Source organism: Tupaia chinensis, unplaced genomic scaffold (assembly GCF_000334495.1).
Source record: "Tupaia chinensis unplaced genomic scaffold, TupChi_1.0 Scaffold141165_1, whole genome shotgun sequence".
Classification (NCBI taxonomy): domain Eukaryota; kingdom Metazoa; phylum Chordata; class Mammalia; order Scandentia; family Tupaiidae; genus Tupaia; species Tupaia belangeri.
The window spans coordinates 578,362-589,651 of NW_006201028.1; the positions used below are offsets into that span (position 1 = coordinate 578,362).

Sequence of the window (11,290 nt, forward strand, 5' to 3'; positions counted from 1 at the left end):
GACCAAACAGTAGGAACCTTCCCATTTTAGAAGAAAATGTATCCTCAAAGAGAACTCTCTGTCCCTAAAGGATGAATCCATTTGAAAAGGAAGATATGTAACTTCCCCTATTTTATTAATTTATTGGCATGATAACTTACATCAATTTAAAGGCATTTCATCCACAATGAGCAAACTGTTCTAAAGCTAAATGCACTAAATCTTATTTCATGGGACCTATAAGTATTTTTTGAACTCTTAGTGGTTTGCACTTAATGCTTTATTTTAAAATCAGATTTAATCCTCTCATATAACCAGTAGTTCTTCAGGAAGACGGATTTCATTTTTCCTCTCCATCTATTACCCCAGGTCAGATCTGCAATGAGTCGTGATGCCATTTGAAACCACTAATACAGCACTCAACAACCCAATTAGTGAGTGAGTCTGAAAACACATTTTCCAAAATGACTATAGTGTTCCCACTTCCTACTTTTAAATATCTAAGACACTAATTGAATGTCCATACTATTTTATTTATAGATCTTTCTCAAATAATCTCATAATAAAACCACCAGTTCTTAATTCCTACTTTCACAAAAGTTCTATGTGGGCTCTATATTAAAGACTTAACAGAGGTGTATTTCTTAAAACCTGGTTTTATAAATAAAACTTAAATTATTTTTTCTTTTTCTTTATTCATGATAGAGCATGTGTGCTCTATCATACATAGATATATACATACATCAGAACAACAGAGAGAGGAGGACCCACCACAAGATGTGGTCACGCCAAGATCCTCTTCCTTCAGTCCTGCTGGGCATTCATGCACACATCTAGCATGTTTCAGGCTTACTGGCCAAAGGATTCAAACTGTGGTCATCATGTGGGATCCACCTTCTTGAACCAATCCCAAAAAACATTTTCTTATGATACTCAGAGATTGCTACAGCACATAGCTTGGTATCACTTTATAACATAACAACAGAACGCAAAACTATAAAAGCATAAGTCTCAATTTCGTAACGTAAATGTGTGTGCATGTGTGTAAGTAAATATGTGCATGTGGGATGCATCTACTTTACAAATTATATTTTAAAAATTTAGGTCACTTTTCACCATGTCACAGCTTTCTGGGCTACAGTGTGTGCAGGAATGTAAAACCAGTTGTATTTATCACTAAAGGAAAACCTAGAAAGAAGTAGCCACACCACAGCAGAAAGGCAACCACCTGTATACATCACTAAAGGAAAACCTAGAAAGTAGCCACACCACAGCAGAAAGGCAACCACAGACTCGAAGAACTGGAAAGGGTATCTGCAGACATCCGGTACAGTGTGGAATTTCTTTCACGGAAGATTTGACGGATGGTGACATGGACACTGTTTAAGTTTTCCAGTGACAGGGAGTTATTCCTTACTTTCTTCAAGAAGCTAATTTCACTGGACACCAATGACAGAATGTTGTCCTCATGCTGGGCCAAAAATTACCTCCTGGTAAATCTTCCTATATGCCCTGCCTAGTTAAGTCCTTACAGATGTGCCTACTCCTTCTTTAACAGGTCTCTGCTTACTACATATGAAGAAAATGAGTATGTGTCCCATTTGGTCACATTTCCTCGAGGCTAACCATCTTTTTTACACCCCCAACACCCTTAGCTATCTTTCATATCATTTAAAGAGCCTCACCTATTCCTTTCACTCCATAGGTGGAATTAAATTGATAGCACCTTTGGACTGGGTCAGTGGTATGATGGTTAAGACAGCCAGATCCCACACGGCCAATGACACAGCTTGAGTCCCAGAACCAGCAGCTTGAGAAATATGCTAGGCTCATGTGCATATGTGTCTAAAATGCTGAAGGGAGGGGGAGATGGAGGAGAAGGAACTGCAGTGTGACCATTCTCCATGGGAGTGTTTTCTCCTTTCCCTCTCTCTCTCTGGCAGGCACACATCCCTTTGGGGGAAAAAAATGCTAGTATCTCTACCCAAAAATGGCAGCTAAAACTAGAGTTATACTCATAAATTCTGATTAACTTAGCTCACTAGCAAATAGATATTTGGGAAAGAATCAAACTCAAGAACCCACTACTTCCTAGGGAGCAAGATTTGGCAGACACATGGAAATGACTGAATGAATGGCAAATTTAAGTCAATGCTATCTAAAGACAATGATAACAAAAATGGGGGGAGGGTAGTAAGAATAATGTCATCAAGTCATTCATTCAGAAAGAAGTTAACCACACTATATGTTAGTCTACACCTTAAATTATCTAAGATAATGGTAATGCCCGAAACTTTCTAACTCTACAATAATCATAGTTACAGAGAGCAGTGACATCCTTTAAAATAAATTACTTTTAATCTTATTCAAAGAATCAAATGAAATAAAAAAAATACTAGATGTAATTAAGACTGTTTAGTTTCCCTGGAGATTATAGCAATCAGACGTTTTAAGCATTCTAGGAATGAAACATTTGATACAATTAAAGATACCCTATTTAAAAAAATTAGTCTGTGAAACAGAGATAATATGGGACTAGGGAATGGCTTATTAATAACTCATTCAATTCTGAATATAATAAATACGGCTATTACAGTTCCAATTCACTTGCGGCTGAGTTCAAAAAACTAAAATGCTGTCATTCAATCTGCCTCAAGAATCCAGATCTAATCAGTACAGTCACCACCTATTACATTTATTAAATCATGGAATTATTTTAGGCTGAAAAGAATACAGATGAAAAAAAGAAAAGAAAAAAAGCTATTGATAGTTAAGTGGCAAGCCCAGAACTCAAGACCAAAATGTGGGACTTTGTCTACTATATATGAACAAGCCTTTGAATATCTGAAAACAGCGACCATACCCTCCCTTCCCACCTCTAAAAAGAAGATTGCTTCTTTTCAAGGCCAGTTCCTTCAATGATTCCATAATGTCAGGAGGATTCCACAACAAAGTCCTACATAAGTAACCACTGGAACTTCAGACATCTTCTTTCATGCCTGAAGGGCCAGCTCAGGCTGTTCTGAAGGGATACATAAATAACTAGATACCTGGAGGTCAGCTGCCCTACCAAGACTGCAACTCCTGAGGTGCTGGGCCACTCCTCAATCCTCAGTTACTCTGTACAGGAGGGATGAGAGACCTGAGGAACACAGCCTTGGAGCCAGGCCAATCAGTGAGTGACTATGGGAGAGCAGAAGGGAGGCTATGACTACACCAACATTAGAAGCACCAGAGGGTAAACCTCCAATTCAGGGGCCTTCCCCCATCTACCTTGCCTTCCCCAAAAGTTCTCCCTCCACCAGGTCTCAGCCAGCCTGACAGGTTCTTTCAGTTACTGACTAAGCTCTATGGCGAACAGGAAAGGTATCCTTTCAGATAAAGCATATGACCACAGGGGAATGTCTCTGTAAGCTAAATGGTCATAGCTCTAACATAAATAAGACAAGTAATTTAGGATGATTTTGTTTTTGTTTTTGTTTTTGTGGGGGCTTTTGAGACAGATTTTTGCTATAGGGCACATGTGCTCACCAGAGAGACAGAGAAAGAAAATGAGAAATCACCCCTGCGGGGATGGCCATGCTGCAATCCCCTCTCTTCCATTCTCCTCTCAGGATTTTGGACACACACGCATGCGCCTGGCATGTTTTAAGCCACCAGGTCTGGGACTCCAACCATGGTCAACTACATGGGTGTCCAGCAATGTAACCATTACGCCATCTGCTGGTCCCACTTAGGATAATATTAAGGTATCAGGATGCCATATGAAGAGAATCAGGAAGGCAAAAGTCCAAAATAACAAACATTTTGGGAAATGCTACAGGCAAAGAAAAGGATTTTTTTTTTAAAGGTAGACTTAAAATAAGAATAAAGCCAACCCAGATGTTAATTCTTAACTACAAATTGTCTTCCCATCTTCTCCATCAAAACTGACTTCAAATCCCAGTCTGGCATAACAGGCTCTTTGTAAGCTGGCACCCCTCGCCTGTCCAGTCACTGTCGCCCACTGCTCCCCTGGACATCCACTTCCTCAAAGACCTATGTACCTGCTGTTCCGCTGCCGCAGATTCCTTTCTCCTTTTGTTCATCCTTCCCCAACTTTCCCAAGCAGACACACAAGTGCTCCACGCAGCTCCCATAGCAGCAGGCCAGGAGACTGTTACACACCTCTCACAGGACACAACTCCTTGGCTTGTTTCCCTTCACCACAGATTGAGCTCTACGTGGATTGCACCTTTTTATCTTTATACTACAAAAACCTAGCACAGGATCTGGCTACCTTAGTAAGTGAATGAAGCAAATGAGAGAAGTGAGGATGTGTGAAGTGACAACCAAGTGCCAGGCTCTGTGTCATGGTATTTGTCACCTCTACCCCAGTGATTTGTGACGTAGAGAACTGTGTCTGAAACACAAGTGATCAATAAAAACTGAATTAATCAAGTGTATAAATATGAAAAAACAGTGGAAAACTCATTAGACACTTCATATTTTGTTTGTTTTTCATAATAATCCTAGGAAATTGGAATTATAAGCACCATACTATAGGTAAAGGAACTAAAGCTAGAGACACAAGGCCAAAACTTGAACGCAGATGTGCCAGACCCCAATGTCAAGCTTTTCCCAGTTGAACACTGAAACTTCTGGGAGTATAAGGCTCCCCTCCCTTCCAGCCTACTCTAAAAAGGAGTTCTGAACCAGACAAGCTCAATTGGATCATGATCCCAGAGGGCAGGATCTCGGTGGAAGGTACAAACAGGATGTTTGGGTCTTATGTTAGAGAGCAGCCCTGAAGCTCACACTCCTCACAGGCCAATTGTCCTAGCTCAGTCTGCTCTAAAAGAATATCAGACTGGGCGGCTTCAACAACAAACTGATTTCTCACAGTTCTGAAGACTGCAAAGTCAAAGGCCAAGGCGCCAGCAGATCCCATCCGGTAAGGGCCTGCTTCCTAGTTTGTAGATAGCAGTCTTCTTGCTGTGGTCTCGCTTGGTGAAGAATAAAGAGAGCTCTGGTCTTTCCATGCTCTTATCTGGGCACCAATACCATTCATGAGGACCGCTCCTCGTGACCTAGTTACTTCCCAAAGACCCCATCTAATTATCTCTCAAAAGTCTCAAGTATGTACCATCACACTGGGATGTAGGCTTCAACATAAGAATTTTGAGAGATCATAATCATTCAGTCCATAGCACTAATTTAACAAATTGTGAGTCTACATATAAATGTAGGGCCAATGTTCTGCTAGCAATATGGAATGTTCCTTTGCTTGTAATGTCCTCTGTCTAGGATGATGGCACCTAATGGGATGACAACATATCGGTCTCTCTCTCCTCGCTCCTCTCACTTCTCTCTTCTCTCTCAAGCACAAGCACCCTCTGGCAAAATTTTAAGCCAGATGCAAAAGGCCACATATTACATGATCTCATTTATATGAAATGTTGATAACAGGCAAATCTAGAGAAGAAGTAGATTCATGTTTGCCAGGAACTAGAGGAGGGGAGAACAGGTGATTGATAATGGGTGTGGAGCTGCTTTTATTGGAGTGATGAAATACTCTGAAAATAGATAGGTGTGATGGCTGCACAACTTTGTGAATACACCTAAAATTAATTGTATACTTTTGTAATATGTAAATTATGCCTCAATTTAAAAAGTGAGGTGCAACTATAAAAAGAAACTAAATGTACATATCATAACACATGTACCATCAAAAGACATGACAGAAAACTGAATAAGACATTAACTTAAGAGTCACTACTAGACATCGGTTTTTATTTTCATAATAACAAGTACAAAAAATATTGAAAGTTAGTGTTATAAACTGAACACCAAAATGAAGAGCAGTGAGAGAAAAATTAACTAAATTTCCATGAAAAATATCCAAAGACAAGCATGTGGAGACTTCAAAAAGTTCGTGGAAAGATGGGATTAAGTTATGAGTTTTCCCAGTGTAAAAAATTTTTGAAGTCTTCTATAATACGCATTTTTCATGAGTTTTTTTTTCTCATATTTGTTTTCTTCCCAATATCTCAACTGGTTGGAAGCTGAGTTCTCTAGAGTAGATAGAAGAGTCTCTAGATTAGATTTGCTAACAGCAAATAAACTTGAAAGGATTCTCAAGTATAAGAAAGAATTCAAACTTGAAAGAACCTGAGCCTCAGATGCACTGTCTTTGGTAAGTGGTAAATGGATTATTTCCCAATAAGCTCTGTCACTGCAGATAAGCATGCACTGTGAAAAGGACAAAGCAGCAGAATAGAACTTCCAATTACCAATATGTCAACCTGGCTGAACATTTTCTATGAGGGTTTTTATTTAAAAGTTCCTGTATTGATATGTGTGAGTCTAAATGACCAGTTTTTCCAAATAATCATCAGCTCATGTTAAGAATACTGAATTAGGGAACCAGCAGTTAGCGTAATGGCTATGTCTCTGGACTCCCACGTAGTCGACCGCGGTTCGCGTCCCGGACCCGGTGGCTTAAAACTCACGCCGGGCGCGTGTGCGTGCGTGCCCAAGATCCCGAGAGGAGAATGGAGGAGAAGGGATTGCGGCGTGACCATCCCCCCTGGGGGGTGATTTCTCGCTTTCTGTCTCTAATGTCTCTCTCTGTCTGTCTGGCGAGCGCACGCGCCCTATAGTGAAAATCTCTCCAAAAAAAAAAAAAAAAAAGAATACTGAATTACAAATAAACTTTTTATACATACAATGTAAAAGTGAAGATAGGGTACACTTCTAGGATTGTGTCTGGCACAACAGATAGGCACCCAAGAAATATTTGTGGGATGAATGTTTATAACGGTTGATATCATTTGCTAAATAATTTTCAAATAAGGCAATCAGTAACAATTTGTAAATATACTTATTTTCATCAGTAGAAATTCTCTTTTACTTCATTCTTAGTGTAATACTACATCCTCACTGATACTGAACTAGTATGTAAATGGTTATTAAGAAGGATAACTAGTCCATTATATGTACAAAGGACATTCTAATTATTAAAATTATTGCCCTTCTCCTTATAACTTTTTTTTTTTAAGTAAGACAACTTCAATAAAACTGAAGGGATTTATGAGGTAATTAGTTTCTTTTGTGCACTATGATTTATTTTAGTTCGTAAACTCAGAAGGGGCCAGCAGGCAGCTTGGTGATTGTGTGCTGGACTCCTACATGGTCAACTGTGGTTCGCGTCCTGGACATGGCGGCTTGCTTTCTCCCTTGTCTGTCCTCTCTGGTGAGTGCACATGCCCTATATTATATTTAAAATAATAATAAATAAGACTAATAATTACAAAATAAACAAAGATATATTAATTCAGTTTAACAATAAGTTGTCCATTCTTCACATTCTGACACCCTAAGACACATCTAAGCAGAATACAATTATCAGCACTAATTAATACATTTTAAGTGTTCAGAAAGAAATTCATTTTTTTCTTTTGTTAATTGCCAGAGGGTATGTGTGCTCACCATGAAGAAGGAGGGAGAGGGGAAGCACCCCGCAATAGGCTGGGACTCAAACTAAGGTCAGCCCCACGTGGGATCCAGTTTCCTTGATCCCTAGTAGGCCACAGGCTAACCCAGAATGGAAATTCTTTCTTTTTTAAAAAAAAGAATTATGTTTGAAATGTGTTTCAAAAGAATTATTTTTGAAACATATCCTAAAGTATAACAATTTACCAATACCAATAAAGTCATCAATTACTCACATGTTGCATTTGCTACTTTTTAAGCCTCTTTTTTAAAACAGGAAAATTATCTCTCACTATCTAACAAGTGTGAGTGCTTGAAATACTCTATTAGATCGAATGGATAAAAAAAATTTTAAATCTCTAGAGATCACATCTGCTCCTCTTCAGAAGAACACTTCTTAAAGTATCTAAGGATAATATTCTACAAGTTGACAACATGCAACAAACAGTGTCAGAAAAATCATTCTTCAATCCCCCTTGCAGCAAGTATATGTTCTTTTCTTCTGTCTTCAAGGAGACAAGAAGATAACACAAGTATCACCCTGGATATCTTTTAGGTTTTTGTTTTTTGTTTTTGTTTTTGTTTTTTATTAGAAATCACACTATTCAATGGCTCTTTTACTTACTTTTATTACCTCTTGGTTCACTGGCCTCACAAAATAACATTTTTAAAGAAAATGTAGATAACTAATTGGTGTCTGCATGGAAAGAACTTGCTAAGTATAAAAGTAATGAATCATAAAGGAAAGAATAAGTAAACAGGCAACATAAAGTTGTTTTAATTTCTATCAATCAAAGGCCATCAGAAGTAGGCCCAGTCTGAGTGGTGCAGCCTGCAGCATACAAGACCAGTGCAGGAAGTCACACGGCTGACTCGTGGACACCTGGGCTGGCCTGAAATCATGTTAGTGAATGTGCTAAGATCCCAAGGAGCTGAAGGGCTGAGGAGAGGAGATTGTGGCATGATCAGACCCTGTTGAGGGTGCTTCCTTCCCCCTCTTCCTGCCTCTCTCTGTTCCCCACCACCACCATCAACCTCACACACACATGCATATATACTCAATCACTTAAAAAACAAAACAAAACAAAAAGCTGTAAGTTAAATGAAAAGGCAATGGTAGGGGAAACGCCCCATGTGACAAGCAAAGGGTTAATATTCCTACACCATCAAGAGTTCACAGAAATCTCTGTGTGACCAAGACAGTGTCCCCAGCATTCTCCTCTTCCTCCATACAAGAAACTGTAGAGTCCCTACAAAAAAGAGGTTACAGCTTCCCTCTGCCAGTTTTGAGGATCACTCTGCCTCTCATTGTCTGCCATGGTCCTTTGCCCCCTACCTGGATGCCCTTTCTTCCAAGTCCTGTTTTACAGAAGGTTCAGATAAACAGCCAGCCAGCGTGGTCTTGACTCCAGACCTTCTCCAAGATCAGCCTCTGAAACACTGTTTTCTTCCTTGCTCTGTAGCCTGCAGGCAAGTAACAACTCGCCCCAGGCTCCAAGGATACCTTATCCAACTAATTCCAGCCAAAGCCCAGCACGCTGGCTCCTGCCTGGACTGGAGAAGACAGAAATCAAACAATTAAAAGCTCATAAGAAAAGCTGAGATTCAAAAAGAAAAGCCAGCAAAGAGATTGTGCTGGCAATTCACAAAAAAGAAACAGCTAACAGCAAACAGGAAGATTTTTTTTAACACTTAAACATGTTAATAATGACAGAATTGAGTTAAAATAAGGAGGTGCCATTCTTATAAGTGAAATTAGCAAACATTCTGTTTTAAATAATAATAAACATGGTGTCATAAAACTTACGGCAATAGGGACCAGCAGACGGTGTAAAGGTTACGTCACTGGATTCCCACATAGTCTACCGCAGTTCGAGTCCCGGGCCTGGTGGCTTAAAACTAATGCTAACTGTATGTGTATGCGTTCCCAAGATCTTAAGAGGAGAATGGAGAGCAGATTTTGGCATGGCCACCCCTGCTGGGGTGGGGGTGGGGGGGAATTTCTCTCTCTCTGGTGAGCACACATGCCCTATAGCAAATATCACTCTTTAAAAAAATGAAATGGTGTGATTGTAAATTGACATAATCTTCCTAAAGAGTATTGTGGCAATATGTTTCAAGAACATTCTCAATATTCCTGCCCTTTGACTCTATCATTTCATTTTTAAGAATTAACCTTAAATGGACCAGCAATTGGCATAATAGCTATGTCACTTGACTCCCATGTAGTCAAGCGCGGTTCAAGTCCCGGACCCAGTGCTTAAACTCACACTGGATGCGTGTGTATGTGTGCCCAAGATCCCAAGGGGAGAATGGAGGAGAAGGGATTGCGGGGTGGCCATCCCCCCATGGGGTGATTTCTCGCTTTCTGTCTCTCTGTCCCTCTCTGTCTTTCTGGCAAGCACACGTGCCCTATGGCAAAAACCTCTCCAAAAAAAAAAAAAAGAATTAACCTTAAGTAATTAAAAATGTAATGAAAAGATTTAAGTATAAAGCCATTCTTCATCACTACATTTTGTATTTAAAGTATAAATATTCAGCAATAAGTCAACTGCAAATAAATGTTTCATCCATAGTGTGGGTTATTATAAATACAGACATTAAAATGATATGAACTAACCCTTTTATAACACCAAGGACCATTAACTGCTCTAAGCAGTTAACAAGTACTAACTTATTTATTTCTCAAAACAACATGACATGGAACCAGTGAAGTAGTTAGATGCTGGTATCATTTCCATTTTATAGGTGAGGAATCTGATGCACAAAGAACACAAGTGATTGGCTCAAGGTTTCACTGAGAGATTCACACATCCTTACCTGAACCTGTAAAACAGAAAAATCCCTGAAAACTAAATGCTTCCATCAACTGGTGGCAAATTTATCTGTTGGCAAAACCTAACCTGAGGTAACTTTACAGTAACAGAAGAAATGCTGACAAATGACTGCTAATGAGCCATTGCAACCATTTGCCACAGTTTGCCTGAGGGCCAGTCCCAGGTTAAGCCTTATGTCCCAAGATAAATAATAAAGACTCTTAGTCTCAAAAATATCTTGGTCTAGGCCCAGCATGGTGAGACACAATGCTCAGATGCTCTGTTCCACAGGCTGGGACTACACCGGAGACTCTTAAAACTTGAAGTGTTATACTCTATTTTCAAAGATTTTTTTTTTTTTACCTTATAAAATTTACATTTAATTTCTATACATCTTTACAGGATACAAAATGGTTTTTCCCAGCATGAACGCAGTACATATCAATCAAGTCAAAGACATTACCATATACATGATCCACGAATAATTTTTCATTCATGTGTCTGTTAAATCAAAGTTAAACATAGTTCAACTATGGATTTCTGGTCCAACTTAGAAGCCATGTACAGGGGCATGCACCTGTAAGCCCAGTGACCCCAGAGGAGATCATGAGTTAGGCAGGAGGTCATGACTTCCAGCTGGTCTGGACGACAAAGCAAGACCTTGCCTATAAATAAATAAATAAATAGGTAGGTAGGTAGGTAGCTGGGCATAGTGGCACGTGTATGTAATACCAGCTAGAAGGGTGAAGGAGGAGGATGGCCATATAGACACCCTGTCGTCAACAACAAATCTTGGTCTGGGTGATAATGTAATATGGTCACCCAACATTTAGGCCTCATCAGAGCTGTATCTTTTACCCAGGCATAATGAGAATCCATGATGAGAGTAGGGTGCTTGGGGGAAGAAGATATGAGGGGAGACACAAAGCATAATCAAGTTTTAATTTTAAAAAGATTACTCCTTCTACAGTGCAAAGAACAGATGGGAATACCTTTAGGCACAGGATGAATACCTTTAGGGA

General features: G+C 39.5%; 1 protein-coding gene across 2 annotated transcripts in view; it reads right to left on the minus strand.

Moving 5' to 3' along the window:
- Positions 1-11,290, minus strand: part of STK33 (serine/threonine kinase 33) — a 190,546-nt gene that overhangs the window by 177,973 nt on the left and 1,283 nt on the right. The window contains exon 2 of one of the 2 annotated variants that reach the window (XM_006162901.2): positions 8,789-9,006. The exons of the other annotated variant lie outside the window; for it this stretch is intronic. The gene's annotated coding sequence lies outside the window, so the exon portion shown is untranslated. The remainder of the gene's footprint in view (positions 1-8,788; positions 9,007-11,290) is intronic. 2 annotated transcript variants of the gene reach the window in all.